The sequence below is a fragment of the Pistacia vera genome, unplaced genomic scaffold, assembly GCF_008641045.1.
Source record: "Pistacia vera cultivar Batoury unplaced genomic scaffold, PisVer_v2 Contig1039, whole genome shotgun sequence".
NCBI lineage: Eukaryota > Viridiplantae > Streptophyta > Magnoliopsida > Sapindales > Anacardiaceae > Pistacia > Pistacia vera.
This window is the reverse complement of record NW_022195070.1, coordinates 50,521-62,281: the sequence shown is the minus strand read 5'-3', so window position 1 is coordinate 62,281 and position 11,761 is coordinate 50,521. Positions and strand designations below refer to the sequence as shown.

The 11,761-nt window shown below is 34.6% G+C and overlaps 1 pseudogene; it reads right to left on the bottom strand.

Moving 5' to 3' along the window:
• Window positions 1-1,657: 1,657 nt before the first annotated feature.
• LOC116124690 lies at window positions 1,658-11,375 on the bottom strand (annotated as a pseudogene).
• Window positions 11,376-11,761: the final 386 nt, after the last annotated feature.

The following is an 11,761-nucleotide window of genomic DNA, read 5'->3' as shown; positions in this document are numbered from 1 at the left end:
GTAATAAAGATTAATGTGACATAAAAAATCACCAACTTGTTGGGGATGCAAATGAATGTTCTCAACATAGACACTTTCACAAATTGATTATATATATATTATCATTACATAAATTATCATAAATATTTCAAATGTCTATATATATATTTTGTATCAACACCCATAAATTCATAGTGGTATGAGGGTCACACATTTGTATTGATCATATATTACAAATAGACCCTCATACCACTATGAATTTATGGGTGTTGATACAATATATATATATATATATATATAATAACATATCATTTTGATAATTTAATAACATATTAAACATATTTAATCTATGATAAATATATGTATGATAATAATTTTGTATACACACACACACACACATTTATTTATTTACTTATATATAATATGTAAAATAAAAACCTAATAACCAACAAACTAACTCAGCCCAGCCCAAATTTGGTGTATATTTTTTATTCAAACAGGTATTCGTACGAGTTATTTGAACAAGTTATTCGAACGATCACAAACAACTTGTTTTGTTAATTGAACTAAGTCGAACAGCCATTTTGTGTTCGTTCGAGTTCGAACACAATTTCGAACAATCCTTTGTGCTTATCGAACGATTTTTGATTGGGGGTATTCGTTCATGTTCAGTTTGTTTGCAACCCTACTTGTACTTGCATTCAGCTTCTCAATAGTGGCCTTAGCCTCAGTTAGATCACTCAAAGTTCATTCTAACAATGAATCTTTGTTGGTTAAATCAGAAGTTGAGGACAAAATTTTATCAGACAACTCTTTCTTTTCTTCCAACAAAGTCGAGTTTTCAGCTTTAAGAGAATGCACTTTCTTAACCATTTTCAACCATTGATCATACATTTGATCATAAGTTTTTTGTTGCTCTTCATACACATCATAAGAATCATCGGAAGGCACACTCTCACTATCCTTCTGATTAATCGTAAAGACTAAAAGGTTTTCATTCTCAACTGACTCATCTCCTTGCTCTCTTTTTCTCCATCATCACTAACACTCTAGATATCAACCTTTGTTTTACCCTTCTTCTTTTTCAATGTGCTAGCACACTCATAGCACTTGATGCCATTACTTTTCTTTTCATTTTCTTTTCAAATTTTTTTAGAAAAAGCACCAGGAAGAGATTGATCAAAAGGTCGTTTTCCTTTTTTTGCTGCATTGATTTTCTCAAAAATTTGTCAAAATTCTTTGTTAGCAAATCAACTTATTCCTCATCCAAATCATCCAAATCAATATTGTCAAGACCAATAGAATCAATCGTATGTTTAAATGCAAGATCATTACCTGGTTTTTGCTTACCCCACCTTATCAAATTCGGCTCATATGTTTGAAGAGATCCAATCAGTTCATCCAGCTGCATCACATCGAGGTCACAACATTCTTCAATGGACGTTGCCTTGAACATGAATCTCTCAAGTAGGGAGCACAACACTTTCTTGACAAGTTCAACATCAAAATAGATTTTACCCAAAGCAAAACACTCATTTGTAACATCACACAAACGACCATGAAAATCTGAAATAGATTCATCATCACGCATAACAAGATTTTCATAGTCAGCTATTAATCTCCTGAGTCTAGTCTTTTTAACAAGGTCCATTCCTTCATTTTTTACTTGGAGTCTATCCTATGCATCCTTTGCAGTCTCACAGTGAGCTATATTTTTCATTTGACTAATATTGACAACATTAAACAAGGCATGCAAAGCTTTTGAGTTAAAGTTAGACTCCTCTAACTCAACCTTGATCCATTGATCTATGGGTTTTCCTTTACTTCTACTACCTTCATCAACAACTTGTGGTTCTTTCCAACCAACAACACAAGCATTCCACACCCTTTCATAAATTGATTTTAAGAAGGCACACATCCTAGGTCTCCAGAAAGGATAGTTCGTTCTCTCTAACGAGGGTGGTCTACTAGTAGACCCTCCTTCACTAAACAAACTCATGGTAAACAAAAAGAACTGAGGTGGTCACCCTCAAGTTCGTAAGACAAAGGTGACAATAAATACACAGAGGTGGTCACAACCAAAATTTTAACACGGGGTGGTCACACAGCTCCAAGGTGGTCACACAAAGTCTATAGTGAACAAACTGCAAAAAAACATGAAATAAAAGCAAAAATGCAAGAGACGCCAAATCAAGATTTAAGCAAAAATAACAAGCAATCATCAACTGAAATAACTCCTTAGAACAAGCTATGATACCAATTGAAAGTTTTACGAAGTTTACCAAGTGATTAAAACTTATGCAGAACGGGTTGCTTGTTCATATTGCGCACAAGAGTTGTTCAAAGTATAAATGAAACATCCATCAAAGCAAGAAAAGAACACACTCATTTTTACATGGTTCAGCAACATGCCTACATCCATGGGACCAAGTCCAGAAGAAGCAAGTCCACTATGTAAACATACGAGTTCAAATACAAAGCAAGAAAAGCATAGGTGCAAAACACTCCCTGTTTTCAACACATCAATCTTCTCTTCTTCGGTTGAACTACAAGCCACCATAACAAGCTTCACATATGAGACTACCAGGTTGCACTTGACTTCCTTTCAAGTTTCAATAGCAAAGGATCAACTTCGAAACAACAACTTTCACACATCCAAACATCAACATGGAACCATGTTCCAGAATTGTCACAACAAAGACAATGTAAGAGAAGGTAATTTTAAGCCTACCAAAGCATATGAGAAACCTTAGACAACTACAAAAACCTCAGAGGATATTCAATGATGAATTAGAGCAATTAGGTTTTTTTAAGGAAGACATAGAAAAATATGAATTTATAGAGAACCATGCGCCAGGGGTTAGGGGCCAAAAAAGTTAAAGTTCAACTTTTGTGCTTTGCTTTTTAAAAAAGAATTTTTGGGACCACAAATAAAGCATAACAACTTTTATAGTACATCAAATTATATGAGGACAAGTGTAAATGGACCACAATAAATATCTTAAAAGAGAATATATTTGTCTCTTTGCAAATCAAGTGCGATATGTGCTTTATGAAAAAGTATCTGTCAAATGCGTTGTGACCACACAAACTCTGAAGTGCCCAAACGAGGACATAAGTTGACAAAAAGACTTACACATCTTTTGATAAATGCCTAAGGATTTGTAGCTAGTAATTTTTTTTTTTTTTTTTTTTTAATGACCAAAGGTGTCCAGACCAGTTTACGCATACCTCAGTTAATCCCCTAAGACCCCAGAACTATCGGTTGGATAAAAGCTTTAGTGGCTACCCCTATTAGCAACAAAGAGGAACTCAAACTTTAGACCTCTTGAGTAATATATCCAAGAGTTCCTATTGAACCACTCGACCACCAAGAGGTAGGTTTTGTAGCTACTAATTGATACAACATAATTAAGTCTTTAATTTTCTAAGTTTTATGGAGGATATTTATTAAAAAGCTTAGTGGTTGCAGAATAAATTGAAGTTTCCAGTTTTTGATATAATTCATTGAAAGATACAACAGATTAAATTATAAACTATGTATGTTCTGTAATGACTCTCTCTCTAGCTAGTATACTCATAAAATAAATAGTAAAACTCACTAAATATAAATATTTCGAAAATATACATGTAGATGAGTATAAAATAATGGGCCCAATATTTCTTTATATATATAAAACTATACATAGTGTAAATAAATTTCTCAAGAAGCTCGACAGTGTTGCCCGACCCTTCCGCATCTTGACATTCCAAGCGACCGCATCTCAACTACTACTTGCAAAAACATTGAAAACAACGGGGTGAGCATTAATTGCTCAGTAAGTAAACCCGCTATGCTACCCTTCTATCTTCGTTGCTCATATTCTGAATTCTTTCCTTACATCACACTTCTCTCTTCTTTTTTGTACTTTTCTATTCTTTCTCTATTTTTTTTTTTTTTTTTTTTTGTTCTTTTCTTCTATCTTGTTCTCACTAAAACATGTAAGCACAATTGGAGAAACTAATTCTGAATAATATGAATGCCATGATGCATGTGTATAAATGCATAAAGAATGTAATTTCTTTTCTGTTTTCTATTTCTCTTCTTCTTTCTATTCTGTTCTTCTTTATGTGTTCTATTCTTCTTTCTTTCTGTCGATTCTTTCTTCTGTGTTTATTCTTTCTTCTGTTCTTTCTTCTATCTATGCCGATCGGACTCGTTGAGGCATGGATTGAAACCTTGGCCATGTGAGTGGGACAGTCCTCATCTGCATGCACTTCTATCAGACTGTACAACTCTTCTTTCTAATTCTAAGGCCGCTCACTAAAGGCGGCATGCATGTAGGTAAATTCTGTGTGGTAAGTTCTCATCCACATACACTTCTAATGAACATTACACTTACTTCTTTCTGATTCTAAGGCCTCACAAAGGCGACGTGTATGTGGGATTATTCAACCCAGTGTCAATCGATAAGATGCCGAAAATCACTCAGAAGGTCACGGGTGTGACAGGGCAACCATGGTAACATGTTTCTCTTAGGATTTTCATCAAACAAATTGCATGCATACTCAAACTCTATTTGGCTACACTTCTACTTCTTTCTCAAGCCACCCAATATTTAGAGCAAAACTCCATTAAATCAACGCTAAAACTAGCCAGGAAACTACACTCCATAAAGTCTACTCAAACTCTTCTAAATTCAACCAAACTTCCATCAATCACCATATAGGCAAAGTCTACATTCTCATGGCTGAATTTTAATTATCATCAAGTATCAATCTCATCAAAACTTCTCAAAAACATAAGCACATACATACATGTACAAATCTCTACAAACTTACTAAATCAAACTTAGGGTGGATTTACTTACCTTGATCTTGGGTAGTTCCACACAGAAACTCTCTTTTGGGTAGATCTCCTCTTCTTCTTAAACCCAGCATATAACTATAAGAATTCAACACTTTAAAAATTAATCTCACATCATATTGCAAGAACTCTTACCTTTGGATGCTTAGGATTGAATATCTACCAAAACCAATAAAAAATCCTCTAATTGCCTTCGAAATTTGATGAAGAAAATGAGACAATTGGAGATAAAAGTGGCATGTGAGTGAGTAAAGAATGATAGGGTTTTCAAGAATGAACTCAAAATTCTCTTATTACTTCTATTTCCCATTTTGCCTTGCACTTTCTATGAAATTCCATCTATGTCCCTTAGTCAGTTACAATAATGCCCTCATTTTATTAACTTCTCCATGAATTCTATCTCTTTTCACTCCCCACTTTTTCAACTAATTATGAGTGAAAAGACCATTTACCCCTAATAAAATTTTAAGGCATTTTCTTCACACTTGTTCAAGATAACTTTAACAAATTCAACTAGGGTATTAAGGGATACGTAAAGCTCAGGTGGAGTCAGAAATGCTCAAAATATGGCATATGTGTGTGGAGCATACTCGGTAGCAGGTGGAGTTTGAAACAACAGTTGAACCAGATAGTGTCACGAGACAGAAAGTGATTCTAAGGTGACTAATGTGGATATTATAGATCAAAAGGAGAATTTACCCCAAGAATCTCATCAGCAATAGGAATCGATGCATACAATAGGTCAAGACGAGAAATTCGCAAGCCTGCTCGTTTCGCTAAGATTGTGGCTTATGCACTTCCAATCGTAGGTGATGATATTCCTACTACTTATAAGAAGTAGTTAGGAGTTCAAATTGTGAATCATGGAAACTGGCCATGAATTGAAATGCGATCCCTACATAAGAAGGCGATTGGGTGCAAATGAGTGTATGCAAAGAAGAAGGATTCCTAATAGAGAAGAGTGTCGGCACAAGGTTAGGTTGGTAGTAAAGGGATACGCTCAATGGAAGGATTTGATTACAGTGAAGTGTTTTCTCTTATGGAAAAGTACTTTCATTCTAATTTTGCTAACCTTTGTGGCACAGTTTGATTTTGAACTAGTTCAATTGGATGTGAAAATCGTGTTTCACATGGTAGTTTGGAAGAGGAAATCTACAAGACTCAGCCAGATGATTATAGGGTTACTGGAAAGAAAAATTGGGTTTGCAGATTGAAGAAATCGCATATAGTTTGAAGCAGTCACCAAGACAGTGGTACAAGCGATTTGATCAATGGATGATGGGCCATGGGTACACAAGGCCTAATAGTTCACAAGCAGTTAGTATGGTGAGCAGGCTATGCATGATCCTAGTAAAGGACTTTGCAAGTGTGAAATGGTTTATACAGTATATTTATGTACTATAGATATTGGTTTAGTTTTTGTGTGGGATATTATTGGAATGGGAAAATGACTCTCCAGAAGATTGGAACAGAAGATAATCCTACAGACATGTTGACTTCAGTAGTGACAAGGGTCAAGTTCATTTATTGTTTGAACTTGATCAACATCTACGAGCTTGACTGTGCCTTTGGCGCATTGAAAGTGTTGCAAAAATTGACAGAAAAATACAAAACTTGAAGGTTTGCTAATTCCCAAGATGGAGATTTGTTGAAAATGGCTATTTAGCAAATCACATGGGGGTAGAAGTGATAATGGAAAAAGGTTTAGGGACTTATATGTAATAGGCCAAAATGTTAGTTTGTCCCACATTGCTTGGGAATGAAAAGTGGGAAACTTTTGGGGCCTATATATAAGGACCTAAATCATTGTTATTTGTATCCCAAGTTGTAATTCCATTATACTTCTTTTGTTTAGGGTTCTTTCTTTAAAGACCATTTAGTTTGCAAGTTTTGTTGTATCTCCCCTTTGTTTTGGGTATTTGTTGTATTGCCCAAAAGTTTGTAATATTGTTTGGAGATAGTGGAGTTTTCTTTTGCAACGCCCAAGGACGTAGGTTTTAATACCGAACCTCGTTAATTCCTGGTATTCTTTATTTTTGCATTTAATTTTGGCAATTTATTTATGTTTTACTACTTGTTATTATTATATTCAATAGCTAGCGTTAGAGTTTATGTTTCCGTTGCATAACACACTCAACATATTCATACTCGATCACTGTGTCCTCAAAAAGATTTATGGGATTCAACAGCTGAACAAAGTTATAGCACAAACGCCATTTCCACTCATTAGTATAATTTAGAGCAAATTCAAACAATCAAGCCGAATACTTTAATGTAATTAAAAACAACAATATATACTTACTTCCAACCATTGTTGGGCTTCAACTGGCTCCCAGGTTGATACTCCTCCATTTTTGCTCTATAGTGAGTCAAATATTGGAGCTTTTAATGATATATTATACAAATGATTAAATTAGTTTTCTTTTAAAAAAAAAAAAAAATTAGAGGACTTTTTTTTTTTTTTTTTAAAGCAAAATAATTGATATGTGTACCTGCAACGTAAACAGGAGATTAACATAATCATATAACTTCTCAAGTTCCATTTTCTCACCAACGATATCTGGTGGCATCATGGAGAAAAGCAGGCAACTCTAAAAAATAAAAGAAGGGACACTATCTAGGGTGAAATATAGGACGATAAAGAAATAACTTTAATTTGTTTGATAAAGAAATTTATGAATTAGTTTATAAATTACCTTCAAACTTCGGCAGTATAATCAGAAACTTGCCATCCATGATCTTGATCAGAGAAAGTCTAGGATCCCTTCGAAATATGTCGATACATTCCCTTGAAGTCACCAGAAGGATTGTCCTTCACCTTAATTTACGAAGAAAAAACACACTAAGATTATCAAATCCAAGGAAAATTCAATGGAACTAATTTTGGGTTTACATATGCCTTGATATATTCATGTCCTCTTTTAAGTACAGGGTCCTACTTCATCAGCGAGACACTGGCAAGCAAAGCTTGAACAGCAAAACTAGTATCCCACTCCTGGCTTCCAAAAGTCTTCATTTGTAACAATGCCATAAATTCATCAATGTAAAATCAAAGCTAGAATGTATTGAATGTGATGATATATACTAATTGTTAATTAACTACCTGCATCTTCATTCCATCTTCAGCAACCCATAAGTAATCTGGAATCCTAGCCAGATGCTTCTTGGAATAATCCACAGGATCTTTTACCTAACAAGCTAGCATGCATAAAACTTGTGATTGTATAATTCAATGAAGAGAATCAGAAATGTGGATGTACAGAATAAAAATTTGGTGCATATCTAATGAATTGCAATTCGACCTTTTCTATACATCCCATGGTGATGTATCGACTATTTTCATCTTCATAATGAATGTGCTCCACTGTTACTTGAAGTTCCTTCTCTCTTATCAACTTGTTAAAAGGCCAATGAGTGAGTAAAGGCTCAATTAATTGTGAACTGCCTGGACTGAAATGTCAGTAATCAAAGTACTAAGACCTATTTGTAATTTACCTGAACCGATGTCATTTTAAGCTACACGGTTTGTACAAAGTTAGTTTCTCCTTCACACTCTTTGCTAATTGTAACAACTACTTTCTTTCTACCAAATTCGTAATATCGATTAATAAAAAGATAGCATATTTATCAAAACAAGTTGGGCCCAAAAATTTCTTTACTTAATAATCACATTCGTTACAAAACAAAACATCATATGTACAAGGGCTTTTGAAACAAAACGAAACAAGGGACAGTGCAGCCAAATCTCCCCGCTTGCCGACGTCCATCCGACCAAGTCCTCACCTACCCCCTGTACAACAAAGAAAACAACGGAGTGAGCACAAAGATGCCCAGTAAGTAAAACAGTCTCTTACGCTATCATCCCCGTGCATTACTCATCAATTCTCTTTGTATTCTTATCAAATTTCTATTTCAAATTCTCATTTTTCTTTCTTTTCTTTTCTTTCTATTCTTTTCTTTTTTNGATGGGGATGGTAAAGATCCTCCTGCCATTAACAATTTTGTATGGTATATATATTAATTATTATAATTTATTAATAGATCAGAACATATATATTGATTTATTGTTAAGCACTGTAAAATTATAAACTCACCTTGGCACATGCATGGCGTACTCGACTCCAATTAATTTGATTGTAAGGTTGACAGTAGAGCTCTTCTCTTAATTGTAGAGTGAGAGGTGTAATAGGGGCAACAAATTTCTTGCCATATAAATACGACATTGGCATGTACGCCGTACGGAAATAACACCACAGTTTGGCTGCATTTGTGAAGAATTAATTATAAAGCTATGTATTTGAATAAATAAACAATTAATTAATATTGCGAACCGAAGTGCTTTTATAGGACTGCCCTGCCATGGTTCAACTATCAAGGAAGAGGACTAACTAAGCAAACTTACCTGGATGCACTGGGAGAAAGGAAGGCAGGATCCAAAATTCTGGAGGCATTGGGTTGGTTCCAGACCACTCATATACACCAAATATCTACAACAAACAAAGAAAAGAATAATGCACAAGATATCAAGAATAAATTTTTTTATCAATGAAATAAAAGTGTTATTCAGACGAATATTTAACTGTAACTATTAGGATCCCAGCCTGGCCTAACCAATTGAACCGGTTCAACTTATTGTTCATTTATTAAAGTTGATTTTTATATTAATTCATCACTTCGTTATGTCACTTTAGTATGGTGTATGTTATATTAACTTAAATTTATTTTTGAATTTTTGCCAAGATTGAACTAGTGAGAGAAATCGTTACATATGATAAGACATATATAAAAAAATGAAAGGACAAATTAATATATAAAGTGACAAGTACCGAAAGCCAAGTCTTTCCCCAAGAAGGAATGTGGGTTGCACCGCCACGGTCAAGAATCCATTTTCTCGCTCTTGCACAAGCATTATCTTCACCACCATCAGGTCCTTCTCCAAGTATACGCATGCATATGTAGCTAAGCACTGTACAAAACATGATGCTGTGTCCTTCAATATGGAATCCCCACCCTCCATCTTCATTCTGATGATAGTATGTGTACCGGAGGATCTCCTTCCGATATTCTGCCGGGAATACACTGTTCAAATGCCCTGTAATGTAAGTGCACATCACCAATGGCTGAAGGCAATATAAAGGACCAGCATTTTCAGCTGGCCAATGGCCGTCCGAGGCTTGCAAGGCTGAGAAGAAATGAACCGCTCTCCTCAACGACGTCGTAGCTGTTTCATATGTTATTTCTTCTCCATCTTCCACCTTTACTGCTGGGATTGTTTGTTTGAAGTTTCTCTCTCTAAGAAACTTAAATTTTCCACAAAATTGTAACAAAAAAAAAAAACAACATTTAGAAACTGAGAGATATTTATATTACAAAAAGGAAGAGAAAGAGAAGATGATATATTTCTTAATAATAGTTAATGTGAATATATCACTGGTTAGATAATTTATCTATTATCGTTTATTAATTAAGTTCCCTTTTTCGTTCTTTTGCCATGATAAATCAATAACAATGGTCATTTATGTCAAGTCCAGATCATTCATTAAAACAAAAGAATACATAAAGCCAAATTAAGATAATTGCAGCTTCACCAGACAAGTTGCTGCAACGTACAACACATAAAGTAATAAAAGTCTACTAGAGGAAGATCTTATAAAAAAGAGGGGAGTGATATAATTAATAAAATCCATTTGGCGTGCGCCACACCATTTAAATAAGTTTCCAGATTAACTAGGGAAATTTAATAAATGTTCAACTAATTAAACTATCATATAGAGTCGATTACTCTTGATAAATGGGTGTAGGTAGAACTTATTTCCAAAAGTTAGCTCAAGGGCGAGGGAGTCCAACCACATCAAATTGGCGATATGGAACAAATATAACTTTTAACATCCTCCCTCACGTTCAGTGTGCACGGCCAGGGTCCAAACCCGGCTTCGCCTCAAACAAACTTGACTTTGGTATGATAAATGAATTTTGATAGAACTCACTCCCAAAAGCTAGTTCAAGGAAGGAGGGAACACAACATCATATATATACCTACTAAAATGGTGATGTGAGACAAATACAACTTTTAACAACTATAAAGCAAAACATTCTATAACTTGAAGTTAATTAATAGAAGAATATAATTTCACTAGCCGTCCCTCCCGGTTATAGGATCATTGAATGCATTGAGAATATCTTAAGGCATTTAATTAATTTGGCATTCAATTTTAGTAGTACTGCAAGTAATTCAATAAGTTGGGACTTGGCTTAAGACAGAGATAAATTTTGTGAAGGAAAAGAGAGATTAAAAGAGACACACGGTACTTATACAAATAGAAATAGAATGGTGGGTACCATTACCAACCTGCATCCGCCAGAGAAGATCAGCACAGGGCTTGACCCGGAACCTGTTTTTGTAGAAATTTTGACGAGCAGCTTCAACCTCAGCTCGCTCCTGGGGAGTCCCTGCTTCAGGATCAAACTCCCATGTTTGCCTTCCCACAAAGTTGTTTGTGCTGTAAAGATATGGATCATTGCCACCCTCTGCAATCTTCAGCTTCCACATTATGTATATATGCTTCTTAACTCTTGCACCTATCTTCGTTTTGCATGCAACAATAATAGTTGGTGATTATAAACTTCATGCATATATTAATATCAAATATATAGTCCTTACAAATCAATGACTTACAAGAGTCCTTACAAAGTATGCAACAATAAAACATTGTTTGTGATCTAAATATGGGCTGCACAATTTAGAAAAAAGAAAAAAGAAAAAAGAAAATTGTGCTACTTTAATTAATATAATATAAAATATCATATTGTATACTTTGAATAATGCCTAGATGGTACTAAGTTGTTATCGGTCATAATCAAACTCATCTTAAAGAATTATGTAGAGAAATCTTAACTTGCAGGTGGCGTATACCATAGTATTAAAATCACTTGAAA